We start from the raw sequence: 27,446 nt of genomic DNA on the forward strand, positions 1-27,446 counted from the left end.
ATTAAGGCCTCTCACACTGGGTCTTAGTGGGAGATTTTGGCTTCACGCCTCCCTGCCACGGTTTCAGTAAATCGGCTTTCTGTGGCCATGACAGTCATTAGCCTTGCCCCTGGCAGTAATCCTCTAGTTTCTGTCTCTAATGGAAGCAGGAAGGGTTAGTAGCATTCACTCCGTTACTGCTTCTGCTGTTGGGCCCCATGGGGGACATACAAGCTGTGCAAAGCCTAAGTCTGATGCATCTCCCGCTCTAAGGTACGAACCAGCACCAAACACCACAGGCCTCACTCACACTTGTCTTGAGTTGTTGTTAAGACAACTTCTGAACAAAGGTACTTACAACATGGTATACAAATTAGGTCTTTATCTAACATGCTCCACATTTCAAATTTGCCTCTGATAAATTGCAATGGCGATGTTAATATGTTAGCGTGCATAGTTAGATATCTTAGAAAACCCAAACAGAAAACAGCACTATGTGACAAAATGGCAACGAGACCCAAAAATATATGATTTTCACAGTGTAAGTAGTGAACAACCCAGAGAAATCACTGATGCAGGAAACTGCTGCTGATGCTGTAACTTCAGAGGCACAACTTTGATGAAATCAAGAAATAGTTTGACCTCAAGTTATAAGAAAATGTTGACGAGAACTCAAAACAGACTAGCCATCATTTATTAGCTGCAGATGGAAGGCGGAGCGCTGACAGGGGACATAAAAGAAGAGGCCGTCATCATCAGAGTCAGACACTGATTTAATTTAAGCTGCATATCCATCAAAGTTCAGACCTTAGGCTACATACTGATGGTGTTGATTTGAACTGTAGCACATGACAGGACCTTTCTTGTCGGCAGTGTCCAAGCAAGTCCACCAGCTGTCCATGAAACCTACAGTGCACTCTGTGACAGAGTGCAAATTGCACGCAAGAGAAGGGTCCAGGAGTGGGTCAGGGCTGTCATTGGCCATGTGAACAGGACATAGCTTCTATCACCTAGATATATGTAAACCTGCCAGCTGCCAGCAGAGAGCCGGGTTACTTTAACTTCGAGTCAGTCAGTGGAAAATGTGCCCTCTAACTTCAGGTTTACTCTTGTCACGACACATGATGCCATGTTGTTCTGCAGCACCAAGTAGTGGCATCTGCCTGGCCAGCAGGAATCCTTATTTTATATAAGTATAATATGTATCTGTGTATATGGTATAAGTTGGTGTTGTGAAAGTGAATGTATATGTTTTCAGTTTAAAGAGGACTCAGAGAGGGTGCTTTAAAGAACAGTGTGTACTGATTTGAGGTTTTGATTTGTGTCTGTTCTACTGTAGGATATGGGAATTTGATGTATTTTAGTGCCACTTTCATAATACCATACACCAAATTTGGGAGAGTGTGGCTGACGGATTGCTGTGATATGCGGCCCACTCACACATCTCTCTCTGGAGTGTCCAGGAAAGGGAGAAGACACAACATGAGGACATGCGGTAGGGGGGCAGCTATGAACATTTTGCTCCACTGTTGACTTGAAGCTGGAAGGTCTTGCAAAAATCCTTGCAAATTTCAGTCTTGAACTTATCACAAGTCATTCCTCTCTGTGCTCAACGAGCAAAGAAACAGTCCTTCTCTCCTCAAGGCCACTACACTTGACAGCATATGAACCATTGTAAGTTCTGAATGCATGCACCTGGGCCTTTATATCATAAATGCTTACCTTGATGAATCAGTTAAACACATGTATCTGACTGAACAGAGTTGTGTATGAATTTTTTCATATTAATTTAACAGTATGGTTAATATCAGTAGTCAAATAGACTGATCACAGCAAAGTACGACCCACACACGAGGACATTCAATGGATAGAGGAGTCATTTTTGCTTTTCAATCTGAAATTTAAAAGGGCAAAAAGGCGCAAAAGTACTAAGTGTAAAGACTGCAAATGTTTCATTCCATTTGAACTCTTCAAAGTGCAAAGTGCGTACTATTTATAGGCTAATATAAGGTGTGCTCAATACTACTCAACAGACCCTTCACCTTTGGGGAGGCTGTGGTTCGGGAGGGAAAGCGAGTCGTCCGCTAATCGGACGATCGGCGGCGGTGAACCCCAAAATTGCTCCTGAAGGCTGTGCCATCAGTGTATGAATGTGTGTGTGAATGGGTGAATGTTAGTATGTAGGGTAAAGCGCTTGAGTAGTCGGAAGACTAGCGAGGCGCTATATAAATGCAGTCCATTTACCTAATGACTTCTTGCAAACTAGCAAGTGATCAAAATACAATAAAACATCTGATAGAATCAATGGGCAGGTAAATAAGCAGGTAGTAAAAGTATTTCCTTTAACTTTTACTGAAGTAATCTTGCCTGGAGTGATGGTTCAAGAGGCAACAGGGCCATGAATGGAAAAAAGTAATAAGTTGCCACTATAGAAAACACGCCTCATTTAGTCCCTCATTAAAGAATACTACTAAAAGCTGTCTGCAGAAAATTGGCAGAAGTAAAATTACAACGCACATGTTTTTTGTTTGTCTTTTCTATAACATGACTTGCATGAGAGTTACACTTTTTGACCCTGAGATGACAGCAAAGGCGCTAAACCATGAGTACTCACAGTCTGAACAGGTATGCGTGAACATGCAATCAGTGTCCTGGAACATGCATTCAGTGTCTGTGTTTGTTAGTGTTTATTCTCTTTAATCTTGTACTTACTTAGAGCAGATTTTGGATATTTATTAGCAAAACACATTTGTGCCTTCCCAACAGCTTCTGACATTTCCCTGAGAGACTTGCTCAGTAAATAGAGCACAATAAGTGCATGTTCCTGTCGTATCGCCGATTTAATGAGTGATTTGACAAAGTCTTAACCTGTCAAGATGCTCGTCCTGCCCTTTAAGCAACCAAAGGCGGTGACAGAATCTTTATTGTGATTCTGGATTATATCTAGGGAGACTATAAACAAACAGATTGTGACTGATAACCACACACACTCACCATCCCCATGCTAGAGTCTATAGTCCATTAATTAAATCATTTATTTGTTCCTTCCTTTGTTTTTATTAGTTCATTTGTTTCTTTGTTTGTTCGCTTATTTGTCTCCTGTTTGTTTTATTGTTAATTCATTCATCTGTTTACCTGTCACACGTCCTGAATGACTGTGACGCATCGAAGCATTGTGACTTGGTCACCATACACCCAACGTCCCCAATCTAATCCAATCCGAATTAAAAGTCAAAACAGACAAACAACTTTCTTATTTATTAGACCAGTGGGACAGTGTATCATTTGTTGAGAATGATAGGACTACTGTTGAAATGTGGGCGATCCGTGCACCTGGCTGCCGCATTTCTAATCCTAAAAAAATATATTCTGTCATTGTATTAAGGCATTGTCTGCACAAAGTAATGTCTAAAGTCACAAAATGAGTTTGTTTAATCATCACCTGTGTTTTGGTCTGTTGTCGTATAAATCAGTCTAAAATGATCACTGATTGGTATTAGAAAGGAATATTTTCATTGTATTGTATTTATTGGGACAATATACGGTTGTAAACATAAATGTTAACATTTGATGTACTGCACCAGAGTTAGCTTAAACTAATTTTCATCTGCAGTCCCTTACAATTAAAACATATAGCACCACAATAACAAACAGCACAAAGCAAAAAACACACAGGACACATTATACAAAATACAAAGTTACACACAACAGCACATCACATACACCCACAATGTCAATTAGAAATGAATAATGTGAACGTGTCAAATTAAAAGCAAGACTACCTGCGCTAATGAGAAGACCATAGATGGAGTTTAGACTCAGTGGTCACACAGCTGATTGGTCTTTAGTAGATTTTTTAATTTGGCCTTGAATGTACTTATTGAACTATAGTTCTTCATATCATCAGGTAGGACTTTCATAGAGAACGCTGACTGCCCAAACGCAGTGCAACGAAATGGTACAATTTTGCATAGAGGATATTCTGGAGGATCTAATAGAACTTACTGAGCAAGTACACAAAATCACATAGTGGAGGAGGGGCCAAACCATTTAAAATTTTATAAACTAGGCACAAATTTGAGAATAATCTAAAATTCTCATAACTCGGTCAATTGTATTTCTCCAGTACTATACAGTGATGGAAATGCATTGGCTTTTTGTCCAGAGTTTTTTCACATATTTGAGTGGGTCGATATTATTATAAAACGACATTCATCACATAATGAGATAACCCAAGTTATCTAAATTACTAAAGTAGCCTAAATACCCCAAATAGACAATAATGATCTATAATAACAATAAAGAACTATTGCACTTATGGGTGATTTAAAGGATGACTCCATCTTGTTTTTTTTAAATGTTAATGAAAGCTGTAATCATACAATAAAATAAGAAGATGTAGAAACACTAGAAATAATTTCCACATATTAAAAGTAGGCTAAGGCTTAAAATACATGCAGGAATTATTATATATGACTTAAGTATAGAGTGAGTATTGTTCTGCTATTTAGTTAGATGATGAAATATGTCACATAAAAAAAACTTGAATGTAATACCAGACCACAGAGTGAGGTCTATCTGACCACAACATCACATTTATAATCATGGGAGCCAATTAACACTGTGTGGATTATTTTTCTAATGAAAGACAATCTTTTGTTTTTTCCAGTCATCATCACACATTTGTCTCAAGTTATTCTGAGCTGCATTGACAGAATCAGAGTGTAAAATAATTCACACTGTCAGCTTTCACTCCGGGGATAAAATAAAATTTGCACAATTAAAATTCAGCTAAAATCATCATTATGTGTTTAGTGTCATTAAAGATCTCTAAAAGCAGAGTGGAAATAGAAAGTCTGGGACAATAAAATGTTTCCACTGATCTATAAAACTATATATTGCTTGTTTTTACTTGTCACTTTATTGTAAATACACAACTTTTGTCCATGTCAGGATACTGTAGGAATGATGACTCCAGTGATCTACTCTGATCCGGAGCCGTTTGCTGGTGGGAGGAGAGCTCAGAATTTATTTTTTTAAACTTTGAGCAGCAGCAGCAGCAGCATGTAGGTGCTCTGTCCATTTCTGTGGCTGCTGGCTAGGTAGGCTAAGGGGGGCTTATATTGATTTGTATGTAGCAACGTCATCATGCAGAAACCTATGTCAGGTCATGTGGGAAAAAGTTCTTAGAAGGGCTTGAGAAAATGGCATTTCGATGCTAGAACATACGTACTTCAACAAAAATTTTAATTACTGGAGTTGAATACATGTGGAACACTAGTGGGAAGCTACAGAATGATATAAACACCTCAAAAAATAATGGACCTGCCCTTTAGTGTCGCAACAAAACCGACATGACAAAGTCAAGCGCACAATTTCACGTTTTCAATTATTAATTTATTTATTTATATTTTAATTTATAACATCATGACGTATATTTCTCTTTTGGTGTTTCATTCATGAAAACTACAAATAACTTTATACATAATGAACATTTGTGAGTATCTTCATCGTCATTTGAACACATCTGATTGTGTCCCTAAAAAACACTTTGAGACATTCAGCACCTTGACTGTGAATTTTCCACAGACTGCTTTCCTGCACTTCAAGTACTTGGTGAAGAATTTCTTTTTTTTTTTTTTTTTTTGCAGGTCATTCTTGTCTGCTCTTTTTATAATTTAATTATGACTTGTCAGATCACACACTCCAACGGATGCTGTTTCCTAGCAACTTAGAATGTTTAAACACGGAACTACGCAAAAAATAAATGCATTTAATATACGGGTATATTTTACCAGGTGGCGCTTACAGGTATAAATGTTTTTAATCTGGATTCATCTTCACTATTTTTAACAATAGGGGGGTGCTTCACAACATTATTTTAGGAAAAGTCAAAGACTGGGGGACATGAATATTTTATCAAAACATAGTAGCGTACAACTCTAACTGTCTGCCCTGCCTGGTCTATATTATAAAATTGATTCCTGCTTTCTTTTTGCCTTTTCTTTGTTTGTTTCCTTCTTTCTTTCTGTCTTATTCATTAATCATCTGAATGGGGTTTCTGGAGTAGGGTCACTCTTTTCCTTTTCTATTCCACACTGTCACATGCATTCTTTAAACTTAGCCTCTCTTTGTTCCTCTTCTCTTTATGTTTCAACTGTTTCTATTTCCAAGTGCGGGCTCTATGACAGATAAGTCTTTGAGGTTTGTAAGGAATTCTTTGTTGTATCTACTGAATGCCACAGACCTGACATTATTGAACACTCTCCTGGCAAAAACAGGACATAGAGAGCTCCCGGCAACACAACATGTGAACATATGCACATACGCACTGAAACGAGGGGGAACAAGATCTCCAGAGAGGTGACCGGGGCAAGGACAATGTGTGGCTGCACCGAGCATCGGCGATGAAAGTGGGATTGTTGGATAAAAGAACGAGCGTATTACAGTAGCCACAAGAGCTCACCTCTCACCCTGTGGGCTTTGACAGCCCAACCCCGACCCGCTGCTGACTACTCATAATCAATCACATCTCAGCCAAGGCCCACAATTAATCAATCAATTAAAAACCCACACAAAGCCACACTAGTGTAATCAATCAATCCAGCCTCTGTGGAGGGCCGTTATTGAGAGCCAAGCATCAGATCTATAGGCGCCAGTCCCCAGATGCTACTGGTCACATGCCTGAGTCTATTCCTTCCTCTCTTATTTAGGAAATAAGAGAGGAGTAGAGAGTTGAGGCAAAATGCTTGGGTGTGATCCACTACAGGGTGGAGAAGAGGCTCTCAACACTCCCATGATACACCACCAGAGCCTGAATATTCATGCTGAGGAATCGGGTACCAGGGAGGCGCTCAGTTATTCATTATGCTTCTGCAAAAAGAAACACACCATCGTCCCACTGCGATGGAATATTAATAGTTCCCATTAATAAAATATCCCCCTCCCCATCTTAAGTCTTGTCTTCAACTTTCTTGGCCATTGCACATATCGAGGCCTGGGACATTTGGGATATGACCATGAAAGTAAGCCAGACAATTGTCATTTGGCATATTTGTAAAGTTAAAAAAAAATTCTAAATACTCTACATCATTACCATCTGGTTCAAAGTGAGAGAAAGTATCTTGTTCGTCATTTGGCCAAAGCCTTCAATGTGAAAATAGAAAAATAGTGTGGGAGGAAATGGCAAGAACAGCTCTATAGCTGTATACTCAGAGGGGATGAATGTTTAATTTAGAGCAGCCTGAAAGTATGCTGACATTTCGCCATTGTTAGGAGAGATGAATACATGGGACACTGTCTGCCGGAGAAATGGAAATGTGCATCAAGGCTGTTAAAAATTCAGCTGCCTTCCCAACAGACATGCAGATCTAGACTCAGAATACAGTAGGCAACCTACTATGTTTGCCACTGTAAGTCTCCCTTGATTTCCCTGGTGGATGTTGTTGTAATGTCATAATCTTCATGTAACGCCATACAAGTAACAGAACCCATGTTTATGCCATTTGAGCTCACCCGCGTTAGCTTTTACTCATTTTTACTACTGAGCAGCGATTCATCTTTCCAGTTCGCCTCACCATCCTGACCTTTGAGAGCAACTTACCTACAAACAAAGCAACTTTCACCTCTACATTAACACAGCATTGTATGCTTGGCTGAAGATCAACATCACAACCAAAGGTGGTGACAGAATCTTTATTGTGATTCTGGATTATATCTAGGGAGACTATATCTCCGGCATGTGCAAGGAAAGTGTTGAAAATAGAGGGAATAAACAAACAAGAAATGCAGGCATATTACAGCACACTGGGACTCTTAGCTCCCCGACAACACCCAAGAGGCTGCGGGGTCGAGAGTGGTCAGCCTGTCGCAAAACAGCGACACCGAGGAAGCGAGTGAAAGAAAAAGAGAGAGAGAAGAAGAGGAAAAAGCCAGAGAGAAGGTCAAGTACCTGCCACTTCTGTCAAACACTTCTTGTAACAGCTGAGCTGTGTCCAGTGGGGTGGCAGGCTGCTTTCGGGGCCTTTCATCTAACAGAGGTGATGGGTGATGAGGGCTCCTCTTCCTCACATTTTAAGTCTGTCACAATACATCCCACAGTTCTGGTAACTTCAGGACACTGCTGGGCTGGCCAGACCTCTGGGAAAATGTGCGCCTGCTGCTTTGAAAAAAACAAAAGGGCAGAGCAGATACTTAATAAGGGAAAGCCATTCCCACATGTCAGTCTCAGTACAAGAACCCCTGTTGTGGCTGTTGTTTATTCTGTTAAAACTCTAAACAACAGCCCATCTTGCACTGGAGAGTTTCAGGATACAAATCAAAGGGGACATTTAGCTGTTATTTATGCTGCTACTCCGCTGTCAAGTGCCTTCAAACTCTGATATGTGTGTACGTGTGCGCATTTGTGCATGAACGTGTGTGTTTCATCTTGCCTTTGCGCAAGCAGAACTATCACCAGGCTTACAGGCCTTACCTAGAGGCATGAGGAGCAGCTGGGCCGATGATGTGACCAGTTCAGCAATCACAGCCCTGGATCGGAAACAGAGAAAAAAAAAGAGAGTTTCAGGCACTGACTGAGGTTTCAGAGTTGAGAGAAGTGTCTGGCAGTCAGAGAAACATTCAGACAAAGACACCAGAAAAGCATGAACTCCTGCCTGACCACTGGAGCCGCAGACCAGCAGACTGTGACTGACTGACAGACTCTGAGCCGAAGATGGTGATGCGGTCACTGCGCCACACCAAGCCAACTGGCTCACTGAAACAGGATCTGTTGTTCCGACCCCATGGGGACCCAGTGAAGAACTCGCTGCCATCCCTATATCTGAACCTCGCTCAGGGCTAGCGCAAAGAGGAATTAGGGACGGAGTTTAGTTTTGGTGGGTTGTGTTTTTGCCACATGTCAGCCAACTGAGTTTCAGGGAGAGTAGTTCTCAGAGGTAGCTCCAGATAGCCTCATCTTTAACCCCCCCCCCTCCTCCTTCCCTGCTCCCCTATCCCCAAGACAGAGTGTCAGAGGACATATGGTTGAGCCAGAAGCACCTGGCAGCCCCTTCAAACCGGCAGGCAGATTGAAATTGTAGCAACAGGGGCTGGGAGCAAGAAGAAAGCCCACAGATATCTCCAAAGAATGGTCTGGAATTCATGGGCTTACTGCCACCGAGAGCACAGGGAGGAGAAGGTGATGATGGGATACTGGGAGGGACAGGTAGAAAAAAAGAGGCAAAATGGGCTAGGAGGGAACGGTAGCTTAGAGGACAAAGAACTGAATTAGAGGGGTCCAGTTGGTGACTACTGTCTCAATTACATAGATATAATATATTGTTACAATTCCTAACAGTTATTTCTCAATATAAATGACACATTTATGCTGTGGCATGAATGTGTCTAGAATTTTTTTTTTTTTTTTTTTCTGTAATGGCGTGGGCATCGAGCATTAGACTGTTGCACAGTGTGACTGGATAGTTGCCATGATAATATTTGCCACATCCTTTAACAATCCAAGCAAATATGAAACATGGAGAAATCTGCAAAGAAGGCTGCAAAGAAGAAAATCTCATCACTTATATGAACAATCCTTGTGAAAAAGCAACAGCTGGGCGAGAACCGACAGCGGTCAATTCTGTGATCACACCACTTATTCTGTCTTCCTACTTACAGTCAAGGTACACATGCGGGGCACATGGGCATGTTTTAATGAGGTTGAACTCAACTAGTGAGATTATTTTTGCTTCTGTAGCAGATCTGCCTGTCTGTGTAACTAAAACTCTCGTCTAGCTTTGACAGATCAATATACAATAAGACTCTGGGTGTGTTTGCTTTGTTACTTATTTCGGTACCATTCGCAGTCCATTGTGTTCAGACTAATAAGATGGATGGACTAAATGCACTTTGTTAGAAGCATTTCCAGCGTCATGTTTCAATTTAGCTCTTGCCAGTCTCTCCAGTATTATAACAGTGAGAGGTGTCAATACAGAAAATCACAACGCATATTATTCACTAAGTTCAAAAATTGCAACACGAAGTGGCTCCTACAGAGATTAATTTTTTCCTGCAGTGGTTAAAATGAAGAAAATTGATTATCAATATGCACGCCCATAAGTGTGTATACTGTGTACCCCCTTCTGCCATGCATCATCAGCATCATACCCTGCTGTTTAAAATAGATTACTGTGTGTACTTGTCATAAATGATGGATTGTCATGAACTGGATCCATACTCTCACCAACCATTTCACTGATGAGCTGGGGGTGACAGGAAGAAAAGATAAACAGAGCAAAGCTGACAGAGGAGGCCGTTCGCAAAAGAGCTTCTCTGTTTTCACAAGGAAAACATGGACAGAGGAAGGAGATTTTGCTATTTACTCTCCGTTTTTGTTGGCTTATTCTTTCAAGGTGAACAAATTATGCCATTCTCACAGATTGTTGTAGTTAGCATGTTGTTAAAAACATTAAATAGATTTAATGGTTAAGGAATGGTGCATGGAGAAAAGAGTATTGTTTTCTCTGAGTGGACTGAGAGATGTAACAAAAGCAAGTCAGACACACCAAAGTGGTCTAAATATGCACATAATTGTTTTGGGATGCTGGATGATATCTTTTGAGTGGAGTGTTTTGAATGTTCATCCCACACACAATTAAAGTCATCTTGCAAGATTAGCTTTTAAAAATTAAAATCTCTGTAGCAATGAGGGAAAAAAAAATGTTTTCTTGAGAAAACTATCTTGCTTACTTCTAACTTCTACTTCTACCAAAGACATGTTATATTATGGAGTTTTACTGCACAGTCCAGCACATTCAGGTTGATGTTTTCCTGCATTGGAGGAAAACTATTTTTAAAACCTGACACACAATACTCAATTCTTCCATTACTTTATGACACAAGGTTGTCCACGGATGGATCTGCTACAATAACATCAAATTCATATTCAAAATAACAAGTTTTACATCAAACGAAAAGTAAAAATAACTACCTTGTATTTTCCTATTAATCTCTGTCATGCCTTCATGAGCCTCATCTTTTGTAAGAGTATGGAAATGAGATGAAACAAAATAGCAAGAAAGCACAAACAATCTCCCTAAAAATGGACAGTGCCTCTTATTTAGCATCACCCCTTAATCATGTGATGCTTCTTATCTTTACTCATCCATAACCCGTCCTCCGTTCCCTCCCAATTATGCTGGATGTGGGAGGAGAAAACCAAGTACTTGCATCAACCTTTTATAAGCGCTACAGATGGGGAGGTCCCTCTTCTCCTTCCCAAATGGTAATCTTAATATGAAAACCATCTTATTAAGTCATGGCTATCGCCACTCACAGATTGTCTCTGACTCTCTGCTTCTTCCTCGGGGCCACCGTGTCCCTCGGTGATGTTTGTGACTGTTTTTCTAAACAGAGTGACAAAGGCTATGAAAGTCTTGAGACTGAAACTTTTAAAAAGAAAAACCCTAGTTGCTGAGTTCTGTTCTTCTCTATCCCTCATTCCATTTCTACAAAACGCTTCACTTGTCACCACAGACTCCCAAGCTCCTTTAATAAACGCTCCAAACGAAAATGTCTAGCTTTGAGTGGCAGAGTGTGACTGTTTAAAACCATTGGGATTCTGGTGTAATCCTACGGAAGACGCAGGCATAACCCGACTTTAAAGTCGCCTTGTCGCTCCAAATCCAAGTGAGGAACCTGGAGAGGAGAGGCTAAGGATTGTGAGGAGAGGCTCTCGTTTAAGAAAGAATTAAGTGTACATGTTGGCTTTCTAGGGAACTGGGCTCTATTTGATACATGTTGAGTGGAGAGACCAATATGTTTTGGTGAGGCCTTACATCTGACATTAAGCTTAAAATAGAGTGAAATGTGGGTTACTTCCACTGAGGGGGTCCCATGGAGGAAACTTTGAGGACTGTCAGTCACTAGTTGCAGTTTGCGTCAAGCGAACAGGTTGCTTAGGAACCGATCAAGGAGAGAGCACTGCAATGTCATTAAAAAGCAGTGAGATGCAGTAATACTTGTGTTTTTTTAGAAGCAGGGTAGAGACTCATGGCTCAAGGACTGAGAATGGTCAAAGAGCTTGACTGTGAATGCAGCTGTAAATCATTGTGCAGTGAATTGCATCAATTTAAGTTCTTTTTCATGCTAAAAGGGGAAAACAACTTTCCCAAACTTTCCTTTTCCTCTGTTTTTTTTTCTCCTCTTCCCTTTGTCTTTCCAGCAGACAGCTGTCTGAGACAAGATGCTGCTTCCACTGGAGACCTCACTCTTTTCGCTCACACGCTCGCTGGCTCCTAGTTGCCATGGAAAAGCCCAGAAATGGGGCAGATAACAGTTCAATGAGAGAGCAGAGATTTTCAAGGGTCTGGAGGGAGGTAGCAAGTTTCTAGGGCCCGTCCTGTCAAACCATCAAGCTCTTTTGCATGAAAACCAAAAGGAAGACCGAGTGAGAGAGAGAGATTTCGAAAAAAAAGAAAATGAGAGTAGGAAAATCTGTTGACTGATGTGAAATTTTTGTGTGAAGAGATAACAGCGTTTGGAATAACTGATATACATGACAAAAAAACATGAAGATCTATCTGTGTTGGGAATTTTGTACGCAGCAGGTGTGATTTTAAGTGAGGAAAAAACAGATTGAAACTCCAATGAAATATGATCAAGACGGTCAATATCTTGCAGCCAGAGAAATGACTCACTGAAATACAGAAGAAATCAGCAAGATATCCTGTCCCTGATGTAAGAATTAACTGTCAATTATTAAGGTATTAATAATCTCAGTAGTACAGCATTGATGATTAATTTCTACACACAGTCAGTCAAAGCAGGTGAAAATAAGACTGGCTGGCACCAAAGTCCTATATATCAAACCTACAAATCAAAATGTAATCATAGAAACCAGAAAAGGCTAAATTTTCTGAGGAAAATTTGAGTGTGCTCACTTTACCTGAAAGATGGTGCTTCACTAAATTTCAGAGAGCCTGAAAAGATCCAGTCAAACAACTTTGACGGCGCTTGGCAAGGGGGAGGAAGCCAGAGTATCTTCCAACAGTTATGGTGGCCGTACTGGGGACTGAACTGGGGTCATTCTTGCTATGAGCTGAAACAAGCAAAGACAAGCAGGCAAAGAATTGTGAGTTAAATCACAGTTTGCTGAGAAATTACTAAGATAAACTCACGTATTACGAAGGCTGCCCACAGCTCCAAAGTATGAAAACAGACAATATGAAATATGCAAACAAACAGATATGGATGAATAAGTAAATACTTAAAACTCTGAAGCTCACTGACACATCAGTGGGGACTTGCTGGTGACAGCCCCTCCTCACTTCTTACAGAGGGTTTTTAGGTAGCACTGTCAGGAGAGTCCCTTGAGAGTTTCTTGGGTAAAACACCTGTCTGAAATCAAATTCTGTTTTACTTCCCTACCTCCCTGAGACTGAGGAGAGAAGACATGGGACTCCATTGTTTGTGACAAAAACACACAGCATGGCACGTCCGATGAACGTGGCTGCTATTTTGTTGTTATGAGACCGATAACTCGAAGTTGCAAGATCCTCATTTTCTTATTCTGGTGGCATTTTTCTTGCTAAGTGGGCATCGCTGAGCGTGTAGGGGAAATGATTTTCCTAGAGATCACATCAATAACAAGTTTGTCCTTTTTGTTAATGCAGCTTTTCTTTTTATTGTCAGACATTGTGGCTACTGCTGGTAATGTCACCTACAGACTTCTTGTATTGATGTGTGAACTCTTTTGCCTCAGTAAAAAAATATCAAACCAGAAATGTACCAATGTTGTATTAATCATTTTATGCCATGGTAGTGGCATGGCTCTTTGAATGGCAATGTCTGTCTGTCAGTCAGTCAGTCAGAAGGTCTACTACTTTGGTCCAGACTAAAATATCTCAACGTCATATCTTTTGTACAGACATTCATGCCTCCAGAGGATGAATCCTTCTGACTTTAATTATCCTGTGACTTTTCCTCTTGCGTCACTAACAGGTTGGCATTTTTGATTTTTAGTGAGGTGACTTTACAAGTATAGGATGGATTGCCATGACATTTGGTGCAGATATCTATGGTGCTGAATGAATCCTAATGATTTTGACAATTCTCTGACTTTTCCCTCCAGCACCTCCGGCACATAAACTTTTTCACTTATCCAGTGAAATATCTCAACAACTACAAGATGGATTGTCACAAAACTTTGTACAGACATCCATGGTCCCCAGAGGATGTATCACATTGACTTTAGTGATCCTCTGACTTTTTCTCTGGCGCCACAATTAGGTTGACATTTGTGGTTTTGAGTGAAATGTCAACAAATATTAGAAGGGATGAAATTTGGAACGCACATTCATATCCACATTCATACACACAGGATGAATTGAAACAATTCCTCTATCATAAGATCCAAATTCATATATGTCCAATATTTTGATTTATGACCAGCACCAAAAAATTCCCATCATCCTCAGTTGTACTTTGTATTTAGTGATAATTAGAAAATGTTAGCATGCTTATATGCTAAACTAAGATAAGATGGCAACCATGGTAAACATTATACCTGCTAAACATCGACACATATGCATCGTCACTGTGTGCATGTTATCATGCTGATTTAATATTTTGCTCAAAGCACAGTTGTACCTAAGTGCAGCCTCATAGAGCTGCTAACATGGCTGTGGACTCTAAGGTCTTGTCAATTAAAGCCTAATTCAAGAGAAGACTAACCCAAAACTTCAAGAGTTTGTGAATACCACACAGGAAAATTGAAGAAAATGTCTGACTCATACTATGCTGTCTGCCACTTTGTAGTCCAACTTCTGGCAATGATTGAGAAGAGAAAGGGTCAAAGAGGATGGGTGGGAGGATAAAGTTGGATGACGAATAACATGAGAGGAGTGAGTGCATTTATAGTCAGGAGAGATTGATTCTTCTTAGAGACTAAGGAGAAACAGGGTGGCTCCTGCACTGACACTGAAGATCCTTCAATCCTGGCCGTATTCAGCCCTCCTTCCTCTACCAGGCTACCAGACGCCATGATTGACATCATTCTTCCATCTCTGTGATTACAGCATGTCTCCTTTCCCACCTCTGTACTATCTGTCTTCTATCTAAGCCCTAAACGCAGCTGTCGACTAGGCCTTCTCTGCTGGCTCTGTCCGAGGAGGGAAGCAGACATCAAGAGATTGTTAGAAAGAAAGGACATGTGCGATCTGACAGCCTGCGACACAAAGCCTTTGAATTTGTCAGTTTGACGCAAACACTTAAACTTACAACCACAAGGCCTTCTCCAAAAACCCAAACTGTCCATGTGAGATCAAAGATGTAAACTGTAGTCTATCAAGAAGAGGGAAAAAAATAGATGTAAATAAAAATTTCAAATAATTTCTCAACACCCAAACCTCCGCTATCCCACTATCCCCCCGAGTGGTGACAGAGAGCCCCGGGAGAAAAGGAAAGAAAGAGAAAGTTTGATAAAGGAACATGGAAGAGAAGAGACAGTGAGACACAGATGAAAGAAAATGTCACACTGAGTTGTCATGGGACCATCTAGCAGGCATGAATGTCCAGCAGGCTTGGTTTTCCATGTGAGAAGATGATGGAGTACACGACGACGGCCTCTGAGGAGAAGCCAGGCTCTGAGGGCAACAACACCAGCAAGGAAGCCAAATCCCAACAGAGCCGAGCATCACCACTGCCCTCTGGCCGTCAGCATCTCAGGCCATTTGAGTGTCCAAATAAAACTTGTGACTGTCTTACTTTGTAGATAACGGTTGTCTCGTAGTTACATGGTGTGCATTCATCTGATCTTGTAGATTAGCAAAGATCAAGCGAAACCAGGTGGCAACATCTTCTGAATGTAGAAAACAACGCAGAAGCGCCTGAAGATGCTATTAGCTGCTTGGTGTCGGCTCTGAACAAACTCTAACTACATTAAAATCAATGTGAAAAGCCTTGAGAGGTCTCTATTGTCTCTATCGAAACGTCAATGCTTCTGATTTTATCTTGGCATTCTTTAACTTCATTTACCTTCAACACCCAGCCATGGTGGGTTGTCAGATGCTTTGTCTTACCTCCACTTTGCAGCTATCGCACGCTGTGGCCCAAATTTGGATTTTCTACTATTTTCTAAAACAACTAAAAAGATGACAAAAAGCATAAATCCCAACTCCAGTTATCAAAAGGTACATTTAGAGATCTGCTGTGTATCCAACACTGTGGTTACATATAATCCATGTATAAAAATACTTGTTCTGGGAGATTATATTTGATTGTGATGGTAGAAATACAAACAGGAATGCAGGGCGAGAGGGGGATGACATGGTCTCCAGTCAGAATCTAACCAATGATGTTACGATTATGTGGTTTGCATCTTAACTACTCAGCTACTGGAAGCCCCAGACTGAGAGTTTTTCTTTTTAACATTAATGCAGGAGAAAGAAGCATGGGTAACAAACTGAGACACCACTTGGACACTGCTCACAAATGAAATATGCGTGACAGGAATTTACTATTGACATTGTTGGGACTCAAAAACCCAGGAGCTTTTAGCCAAGTGCTACCATAAATCGCTGATTGGTTAATGTTGGCCTACGAGCTAACAAACGTTCCTACTTTTGGATTTGGTGTGTTAATAATAAGCTTCAATTCATGCTAAATTAATTCTTCTACAAAATCTCTAAACCAATCCTGTTTCTTATAAAATGTAATACAGTACGATTCCCAGATTCCTGTTTAACAGAATCTAAACTAAGCTAAACTAAATGTCTTCCAAAGTATAGCAGGGAAAAAGTCACTTTAGTTACGATTTGCAAACTTAGTTTCTTGCTATATTCTTTGAAAGAAGAAGTAAAGAATGGTGTGACCGCTGCGGACGGGAGGAAAAAAAGAAAGAAAGCAGACATTTTACCTCTGCACCTCCTTCTGTAAACTCAACCAGCATCGACCAATGGGAAATCAATGCACTGACTGCTGCTGTGAGTGTCAATGAAATGTTTGGAGGTGCAATCCAAAAAAACATACCCACGTGGCTTCAGACTCAGACAAAAAGAAGCAAATGAGGACACACACACACTAGCACACACACCTACACACAAACGCAGGCACACACACACACACACACACACAAACAAGGACAATTAAATAAGGAACGAATCAACAGGGTGTCTTTTAGGTAGATTACTTCATTGCTAGTGATTTTTTTAAGACCCATGAGATAGCCCTCCTTAAGTGTTTCCATATTAAGAAAGAAGACACAAGAAACCAATTTTAATCCAGGGGTAAAAACTAGACATGAAAAAAGTTTTAGGGGAAAAGTGTTACCTGTTTCACTTGACTGTAAGGCTTTCTTCACTGTCACACCAGGGTAAATGGATGATGCAGCTCTGCACTGTAACACATCTACTGAAATATGACTCATATATTTCTGAATACCATCTGGGTGTTCTTAACATAACCCCAACCATCTGTGTCAGCAAGTCCCTAACAAGAAATTCGACGTACAGAGGCAAATATGATTGAAGTAAAAAAAATTTAGCTTTATAACACATTCGCAACTGAGGTAAACAAGAGATGAATAAGTGAGAGAGAAGAAGAAAGGAGAGGACCTCCTCGAGATCAGTAATAATGAGTAGCAAGTAGAGCTGCGATGAGCTTGTTTCATTAACGATTCATATGCGGATTAATTTCTTGATTAACTGACTGATTGTTTTGTCTATAAAATGTCTTAATTTCTTGGAGCTCATGATAATGTCCTCAAATGTCTTGTTTGATCGACAGTCCAACAATCCAAAGATATTCAGAATACTGTCATGTACAGTATGACATAGAAAAGCCGCGAATCATCAAATCTGAAAAGCTGCAACCAGCAAATATTTGGCCTTTCTCCTTAAAAATATGACTACAACAACTAGTCGATTATCAAAATAGTTGCAGATGAATTTTCTTGACACTGAAGTAATCGGGAATTAGAATACAAGTAGTGTTACAATTTCACTTTTAACGGCTTTATACTGAATGTTATGTGATTATCTCCAACTCCTTATTCCTAAAAAATGATCATCAACCTTGCAGATGGTGCCAAGATAGACATTTAAATACAAAAAAATAAGTAAGAAATGAATAATTAATGACATATTTTTCAGCAAAGAGCTCTAGACTGTTGAGGATTCATTTAATTAATAGTATTTAAGTAATTTATTGTGACTAAAAAGCTTTTATTTAGCATGAAGGCGGGCCAATTAGATAAGATTATGATGAAGATAAGCCAGGGTCACTATCTGTTGCCCATTTGCCTCTCTGATTGTCTGCCGAGCTTGTGCCTTCTGTTGTCTCATTGTTGCTCATGCTGTTCAGTTCTTAATTTAGCCTCCACTGAGCCCAGGCAGATTACAATGGCCTGCGACGGGCCAAGGTGCACTCTGGCTGCTCCACTCTACAAGCAGGAAGTGGGAGAGGGACAGGGGGGTAAATCAAGATACATCCCTGGGTTGATAGATGCTGAATGGAACAGATCGAGAACATGGAGCAAGGTCGGCTTCCATTAGCCATGCCTTGAAGTCACAGATGGATAACTCCGCAACAGAAGGGTCAGCCGGTGCTGCTGTTGTTAATGCCTCTGTCTCAGGTTTGATCTTTAATGGTACCAGGAAACATGAAAACTCACACAAGCACATGTAGAACTGTGACAAACACGTTGTGCATCTGGCTTCAACTGGCCTGGTTCCCAGTGCTGATGCCATATATTTGTACTGCTTGTTTTTGCTTCACAAAACATACACAGCAATAAACACGTCGTCCTCTACCAATGATGTAATAGTTCTCGTTGGTAATCAGTAATTAATTTGTGTCCCAGTCAAAACTATTCTGAAAGTGTCAAAACATATTGTTGAGAAGTAACCTGGGTTTTGTCAAAAAGACAATATACGTACGTAACAGTTGTAAAAACTGTTAAAGTGGAATAATGTCAGTATAAGAGTCAGTATACGGAGCAACATTTTAATTTGAATGGACATCACCTCCGCAAATTAATTTCAAATATATTCATTTTGACATTTTTTAACCGTTTACCTAAGTTCAATAATTACTGATATTGGATGGTCTATACCAAAGCCACACACACACACACAGAAGTAAGCAAATAAGTCAGAACTAACACCAGATTGTATGCCGCCACACACACGCGCACTCATTTAAATTTTAAAGAAAGACAAAATAAAACTTCCCCAGTTTGCATGCAGACACGCGGGTTCATTGCATCCAAAGAACAACACAATGTTTTCACTTTCACACAAACAAAGCTCTTCCCATTTGCCTGACAGGAGCGGAGGTCTTTGCAACAACAAAACAACGGATGGTCTAACAGCTTCTTAGCTATAAAAGCCAAATCTGCCCTCATTTACTGCCCGCAGTCCTCCAAGATCCCAAAACCGCACAGCAATGACGGCGCCAATGTCACGCTGTCACCTGAGCTGAGCCATTATTACACAGGCATTCTTAATAGCCCTATAGATTAAAGTCCAGAGGAACAAGACACCAACAGATTAAAAAAAGAAAGATAGGAAAGAGGATGATGAATTGCCTCAGATTGCCAGGCAATCATGCATAAATTACTAGGATGTGCTTAGGTATAATAACCAGCGCTGTTTTAAGTGATCGCTCACTCTCAGGGAGCTGTTGTGTAAGGAGGAGTGGGTGGCGATGTTGGGGGAAAGAGATGGTGGCGGGTAAAGAAAGGAGCGGGTCACGGCTGTCTACTCAATCACATCCCCGTCAAGGGTATCGCCCTGACACTGTCTCCACTCTGTGCCCCGAGCATCCACACAAATCTCCTGATAGACAGACGCAACAGTCAAACAGCACCCTCACCCCCTCCCCACCCCCCCGAGCCGGGGCCCACAAGGTTCCCTGGGCATGTCTCTGCGGCCCCACAGGCTGCCGCTGTGAGCCCCGGCAACAACTGATTATTCAGGATCTAGGCTAACAAGAATCTGCCATGTGGATCTCAAAACAACATGTTTTTGTTGTGAATACATCATAAAGCGGGGAGAACAGGCTGTCTTCGGCTTCTTCTTCCTCTCTGGATATGCAGTACTTTCAGTTCCTGAGAAGATTCGGGAGGAGCAGCTTCGGGTAGGAGGATTTAAACCAAAACTGTCTGGGTCCACATACGTAACGCGGGCTTATATTTTAGAGAAGTACAGGTTTGACAGTAATATACAGTGAAATACAGCTGTGTCACCCTGCTCAAAATCCTCCCCCTTAAGTTGAAACACACAGAAGACCTATGGCACAATATAATAGAAAAATGGGAAGTTGACCTGCACACCAGACACCAAAATCATCCCTCTGGCCCCTGGTTAATTGTTTATTTTGATGCCTCAGGACTGTAATATGTTGACTGATAGTAGACCTTGCATCACTCGACCTAAGACGACTATTAAAAGTTGTATTTTTATTATTTTTTAAAATTGGCAAGTCAAGACAGAAATATTTTTTAGAGATGCGTCATCTTATATCACCATCACTTTGACACGGGGAAGGCAGACCTACTATTTTGAGTGTTATTATTGTATTTGTCCAACTGTTACACACCAAATTCCCTGACTTAGCTGCATATCATATACAATTCCTTATCATTTAGCTGTAATGCAGACTTTTCTTTTTTTTTAATGTAAATTGTTATCAGTTAACATAATGGATGCTGAAGTGCCAACATGGGGCAACACAAATGGGTGATGTGTGTGTGGATGGTTATGGTTAGCTGATCATTGGATTCCCTTACAAAGAACTTCCTTCAGTAGGACAAATGAAGGATAAATATTACTGTATATCAGTTTCTCTCCTTTCTATATCTGCTTCCCTGCCACATCCCTACTACTGTCTGTGCCATCTGCAACGACTCAAACAGCTAGTCGGCTTGGCAGGAGTTCAGGCAGGCCACAGTTGACTCTCTACCGCAGAGGGCCTCACGGGGACCAGCTCTGAGACCGGTATAACACTTCTGGGCCCAGACATTCGTCTCCCTTCACCACATCCCTCTTCATCAGCATCACTTGGTGAGCTCCTCACTTAAAACATGCTACTGCAGTCCCTGCTCCTTTAAATTCCTGTATCTCTCTCTCTCTCTCTCTCTGTGATTGCTTATAGCCCAAGTGATCTGGTAATGCTAGCGCAGCAGGGAGCTGGGGAGCAAAACAAACTTGGGCCACTTAACTCAATAGTATTCACAATGGAAATTTAGGCAGAAATACAGAAGTGGTTGCCAAACATCCCACCCAATAAAGCATACGCGCACACACACACAGCGAGAGCGAAAGAGCGTGTTTCTCCTCTGTGACTCATTATGGACCTGATAATAACCAGGAAATGTAGGTGAATGGGCAAAATTGTAAAAAGATACACTGGTTAATATTTACATGGCACTTTGTCTCCATCATTTTCTGTACTCCACAGTGCAGAGTGAGGGAGGAGAATTAATAGTCCCACTTTTCCTCCCATTAATCCTTAAAGATGCTATAGAGCGACTCCCTCTTTCCCTCTCTTGTGTTTCTCTTTCTCTCTTTTATATCGCCTATGACCTCAAGTTCAAAGCAAAAATACAGAGCAGGGTTTGTGTTTGTACAGATGAGGGCTCTCTCCAGCAGTATCTGAAGGATATGAGAAGGCAGAGTTGAAGTTTATCAGCCCTTGTCTTTAAATAGCAGGTGGCAAAGAAACGGACAGAACAACGGAGTATATGGGAAAGAGAGAGAGGGCGGTTATGCCAGGACAGCCGGGGCCTTGGGGATGAGTTAGGGAGATGGGGACTCAGAGTGCCCAAATAAAACCATCCACTAAGCCCCTTCGAAACACCATATGCATGCTTTCAGTCGTGTGTGTGTGTGTGTGGGTGCATGCACACAGACATAAACACACACATGAAAAAGGACACAGTGGGCAGATATGGAGAGCTCATCTGGCACTGCCACACTTGGTGCACAAGCTTAAACTGTAGCCGGAGGAGGAGCTACGTAGCTTAAGTCAGGTAGCCAAGGTTTACTCTTCTGGACTGAGCTCCAGGTGGGTCATACCAAAGGCATACCGCTACACTCTGGTGCAAAGACTAGAGGCCACTAACCAAGAGCCAGCTGCCAACTCATGGATGGACTGGTGCTGTGGTGTACCATCCAAGCTTGGCACCATATGCGTGCAGTACTGCCATCGCTGGTCTCTGCAACATCACAAATACACCAGGCGTGTACACAAAGCATGCGACATGAAGACACAGCCGACCTGAGAGGTTTAAACTCGCATTCAGGGTAGAAGCAGTCAGTAGTTAACACTTTCATGTACTACTAGTAGATAGTAAACCAAAGTAAACACTCAGTGACCCGTAGAGACACTCACGGAGGACAAATTGGATCTTGGTCTGTTGCAAGCAGCAGTTCATCACTGTATCATTAACCTTGGAGAAAGGAGCTAATAAAAGTGTGCTTTTGTACACTTTCCTTTTTTCCTGTTTAATTTGTCCTATACATGAATTTCCCTAAGGTACTGTGTAGTAGGAGTAAACCTACAGTAAGAATAATGCAGGAATAACAAAAAATTCCACTGGTATTATGAGTAAAAATTTACAGGAGAAGATTCAAGGCGCTGAGTAGAAAAAACAGAGATAAAAAAGCAGGTTACAGCTGAAACAAAAAAACAATGCCTGCCAGTAAACAATGGCTTCGAAACCCTTTAAAAAAAAACTTTTATAGAGAAGCAGTTCTGAGGAACGGCTCAAGGAGATGAAGGCAATATCTTCCATCATCCTGACCCCACATGTAGACATCTGCGCCTGAATTCTTCTGCAAACTGTTAAGTTAAAGTGTTTAGGTTTTGTTATTTTGTTTTTTTTTATTTTTAACAATTTTGTTTTAGTGTGGGCCATGATTGGTTAGATGTACTGCAATGCAACATGGAAGAAAAACATCGGGCATGGTTCTGTTATCCAGCCGCAAGCAGCAATACAGATCTCTTCACAAGACAAAAAGTCAAGCATGCTTCTTTTTTTTTAAATTTCAAAAGAGTATCAACGAGGGATTGGTCCCTTAACTTTCCATTTACAGCGTCTTTTCACCACAACAGCCGACATGCAGGACGAGACATAATATGTCGAGTGTTCTGCTTGTCTTTGGTCTTCTCAACTCACCAGTTTAACATCTTCCTTATGTTCTGGCATAGTGCTGGGAATCAAGATGGCACAAGAGCAATGACAAAGAGACAATGTGAAAAAAAGAACATAAAACATATTGATATACATCCTTTTGTACCAATTATTAGCTTCACCAAATGGGCTAAAATCAATAAAAGCATGGAACACATATAGCCTCTCCTCACCCAGAATAACAAATAATGAGGAGAGAGATAAGAGAGAGATGTTGAGAGAAGGGCAACAAGTAGAGCAAAGGGCAGGGAAGAGGGACTCCTGCTTCTAAAGGGTGAGTTTGTTAGTACAAGGAGGCAAAGTAAAAAAGGCACCAAACTCGCAAAGAGGCACATATGGATGCGATAACACGCGCACATGTTCATGTGACAGACGTATGAGTCCCTGAGTATTCTTGAAGACCGCGTCCCTGTGACATCAATACAACGGCAGCAGTTATCGTGCCAGGGTTTGCCATTTTGTCTGCCGTTCATTCTGCACGCCAACTAATAGACCGTGCCTTGCACTTGGTGGACAGAAGAATAGGAAGGGGGGAAGGAAAGAAAAACAAAAGCGATTGATATAAATGATCTGCCGGCTGAGAGAGGCCCCCGGGCAGGGGCGAGCGAAGGTCCGCTCGATACCAATTGATCGTGGGAGGCCCAGGCATTCGTCTTAATTCTGACTAATTAGGGCAATGGCTGACGAGGAGGGGGTTAGAGGGACAAGTTGTTGGTGTGTGTGCGTATATGTGTGTCTGTGCGTCAATGGGACCTCCCAGATTACAAAATCAAGCCCCCATGTTTACAAAGCATGGAACAAGTGGAGGATTAAGGAAATCAGTTTAGGAAACAACAACCGTCACCACATTAGTGTTGCTGCCAAAATAATTCCCCTGTCTTCAGTGGGTTGCCTGACAGGCAGGATGGGAGTAAATCCTTCTCTCACTTTTTTTTTTTTTTATCTTGTTTGTGCGAGAACTGCTGATTATCTTCTGCCAGCACAAGTTTGGCCTTTGGTAGCCAAGAGGCAGCAGAAGAGAGATGCTTTTCTAGCCTCACCCATTCCACAGATAGACATCAAAGCCTTTTAATTGGCAGGAAGGAAAAGTTAGGCTTGATCACCGGAACAATTGGGAGAAAAAAAAAAAAAGCGTGATTTGTAAGGATGATCGTTGTGATGGGATATAAGCTCCTGCTGCGAGGGTGAAAGAGACAACACTGTGGACACTTGAGGCAAATTGCTTTAGTGTGCAATCCTACAGTAGCAGCTGCTTGTGGGAACCTGAGAATGGGAGATGTGAGCTGGGAGGCGTCTCAGAGTTTAGAAGTAAAGCACTTTTAAAAGATCGCAGCATTTGGGAGCAGGCATTGAACGGGCTGCTGAGCTGCTGTGAGCCCGGCTTAGACTCAGATTTCTATCTGTCACTCCCTGAGGATGTTAGCAGCGTGAAGTGGAAGGTGGCAGAAGGGAGGTATCACCATGAACGAGGGGCAGCAGCAGGGACAATTCTACCTGACTGGAGATCACAATCTGACAACAGAAACGCACACGCAGACATCCATGTGAAGGTGCACGAGCCGGCCTCACGCAGCACTGGCCGCACAGACGAAAGTGACAAAATATCATTGAGTAAAAGTGACAGACAGGCCGCGTATCTGTATCAGACAAGATCCTATTGTTGAGGGGAGACAAAAAAGCTCAGACAGGCCGGGCTGACACGCACCCTTTCTCAGTCATTCTCATAAGGCCAGAAGAGACTGACAGATATACTTGAATATCCGCTACTCGCTCTTGTTCTTTGACACATAAACTTCACTGCCCTTTCCACCCCCAGCACCCCGCTCCTTGCCGGCTATTCATATCCAGGCCCGTCTCGCTTTCGCCACCAGCCCCCGTGGGCAGCGCTCTATCAGGAGTCCACGAACAGAAGCACACAAACTAACGGTGGGTGTCTGGATATCCACACACCCAGACTATAAATACCTCATCGGCTCCGTCTATGCTCCAGATGCAGTGTCATTCTACTCACATCAAATTAACCAATCAGGGTGGACATGTCCCCTGATTTCTCTGCTCGTCAGCTCAAGTGTGATGTCCTAATGACTGCTCGGCCGTCGATACCGGTCCACAGAACAGTCAGCCCTGAGGGGGACAATTAGAGAGAGTGGGAGATGTTTTCCTTGATAAATGTTGTCACTGCTGGTATTGGTACTAATAAGCTGTAATTTGCTGTTGTAGACTGATGACACTGTAACAGCACAACTGTAGACAGATGGGTGAGCCCTACAAGGCTTTACATCGAAGTGACACAAATCCTTTCATTAACTCGGAAGGGTGGGATAAACAAATATGTATGCCGTGTTTATGACATTAGACCTGGGTGACACACTGTTTATTTAGTGTGTTCAAAAGTGCACTGTAGAAAGGAGAGGGAGGCAAAAGGAAAAAAACCCAAAAAACATAATTTGTGACCTTTTTTTGTTATTTTTAAATTGTCGTTGTTGGTGATGAAGAATTTTTGTTTGTTCAAATAGCTTTTAGCTTCGGGGCTAATCACAATCTTCCAAAGTTTTATTAAGAATCTCAGGTGACCTTTTATGGCCAAAATAAATCTACCAGGCAGTTCTTCCTCATTTTTAAGGTATGTTAGAGATTATCTGCTTAGATTTTAATTGGAGGGGCTCTGCCTAATAAGCTTCAAATAAAGTCCAAGCATTAACATATTTGCAAAGAAGTTGGTCTGTTGTGGCTGCGGGTTGATTTTATTTGACCTCAGCTGTGGTTTGGTGCAGGTTTATATTATTATAAGAGCTATGACTGGAAGTATTTGCAAGTTTGGATCTAATTTGACTACAATATGCAGAAATATTGGAAAGTTTTGACAAAACTGAATGCTCTCGCAAAAATTTGCATTAATTTGCATTTATGAACATTTTAGAAGCTTTAACCAGTAAATATATGACAGACAAATTACTTTCATCAATCAATTATCAGAACTATCACTGGTAAATTTTCTGCTGATTGAATTACTGATCGATCAACTAATTGTTTGAGCACTGCTTAATGGCTACTGATGGCTACAGAAAAAAATCTTTTAATTGATTTTCATAGACTGTAAAAAGAAAAAAAAAGGATGTAGTCATCGTGACGTCACCAATTGGTTTGCGGACTGCCTTTTTGAAGCCTAGAGTTTAGGGATTTGACTGTCGCCATCTTTGATTTTTGGAACCAGTAGTGACCATCTGGACGAGAGGGTGGAGCTGAACCATGGATGTACTATAAGAGCTCTTATTATACATCCATGAGCTGAACCTACCGCTAGCTGCTAACTTGGTTAGCACAGCGTATGATTAACTGTGAAATGCTAATGCTAATGTTCGCTAGCAAAAAACAGGACAAAAACTATTAAAACAAAATGTACTTACCGGAAAAAAACTGAACAGCCGACTCCTTAGACAGTCTTTTAGTACAACCAAACACTGCACAAGACTTTTTTAGACCACCAAAATGTTGAAATTAACGTTCATGAACTGAAAACATACTGTGAAATATGCAGTGTGTTTTCAGTTTGCCCATACTCTGAATCTGGGATAACGGTTACGCCATGTTTACGTTACGTAATCAACGCTGTCACCGTGGTAGCAACTTGTCAATCACAAAGTAGCCACGCCCTAAAGCATAAACTGCTTATCGTCTATTTTATTCTTAATGAGACCATAATTTACAAAATGAACATCATGCTGTATTGGTGACGACTTAAAACTAGCGATGGAGCGTTTACTGAGGTAATAAATCAAGTGAGGGTCATTTTCTCACAGACTTCCATACAATCGGACTTCTTTTTGCAACCGGTGGTGTCGCCCCCCTGCTGGACATTAGAAACACGTGAGGGTAAGTCGAACCCTCAAAACATTTAAAAAAAAAAAAAAAAAAAAAGCTCTTCTTATTGGCTCTGAGCAAAGAGAGCAGATGAAGAATAGGAGGCCAGAGAGACACATCATCTTAAAGACACTGTGAGAACACAGGTGGCGGGAGACTGCACTGCGCTGTCTGATGTGTGGGTGAGTGACGGCTACCAGTTGAGCAGGGTTGACTCAGCCCATCAGCAGACGCGACACCAGTGCCAGTCTGCAGCACCCACCATCCCATCGGCATGAACTACTGCGGAGAAGCCTCGCCGCCAGCCCACTCTCTCCAACTTTTATTTTCCCCTCTGTGTCACGATCCTGCCAAAGCAGTAATGGAAGGATGTTGTCAGCATGGCAACGTGGTGTCACCCTAAACTGTCATGTTCTGATACACTTGACTCAAT

At 41.4% G+C, this 27,446-nt stretch overlaps 1 long non-coding RNA gene across 7 annotated transcripts in view; it reads right to left on the minus strand.

The window, feature by feature from the left end:
• LOC121884099 overlaps positions 1-26,603 on the minus strand; it is a 72,415-nt gene extending 45,812 nt beyond the window's left edge. For 6 of the 7 annotated variants that reach the window (XR_006092300.1, XR_006092298.1, XR_006092299.1 and 3 more), the window contains exons 1-5: positions 26,560-26,600; positions 25,164-25,276; positions 12,905-13,057; positions 8,453-8,508; positions 7,931-8,137 (exon numbers count right to left, since the gene is read on the minus strand). This is a non-coding gene — a long non-coding RNA (uncharacterized LOC121884099). Of the gene's footprint in view, positions 1-7,930; positions 8,138-8,452; positions 8,509-12,904; positions 13,058-25,163; positions 25,277-26,559 lie in introns of all 7 variants that reach the window. The other variant, XR_006092301.1, reaches the window with a different exon arrangement.
• Between the last annotated feature and the right edge of the window lie 843 nt (positions 26,604-27,446).

The sequence above is a fragment of the Thunnus maccoyii genome, chromosome 18 (genome assembly GCF_910596095.1).
Source record: "Thunnus maccoyii chromosome 18, fThuMac1.1, whole genome shotgun sequence".
NCBI lineage: Eukaryota > Metazoa > Chordata > Actinopteri > Scombriformes > Scombridae > Thunnus > Thunnus maccoyii.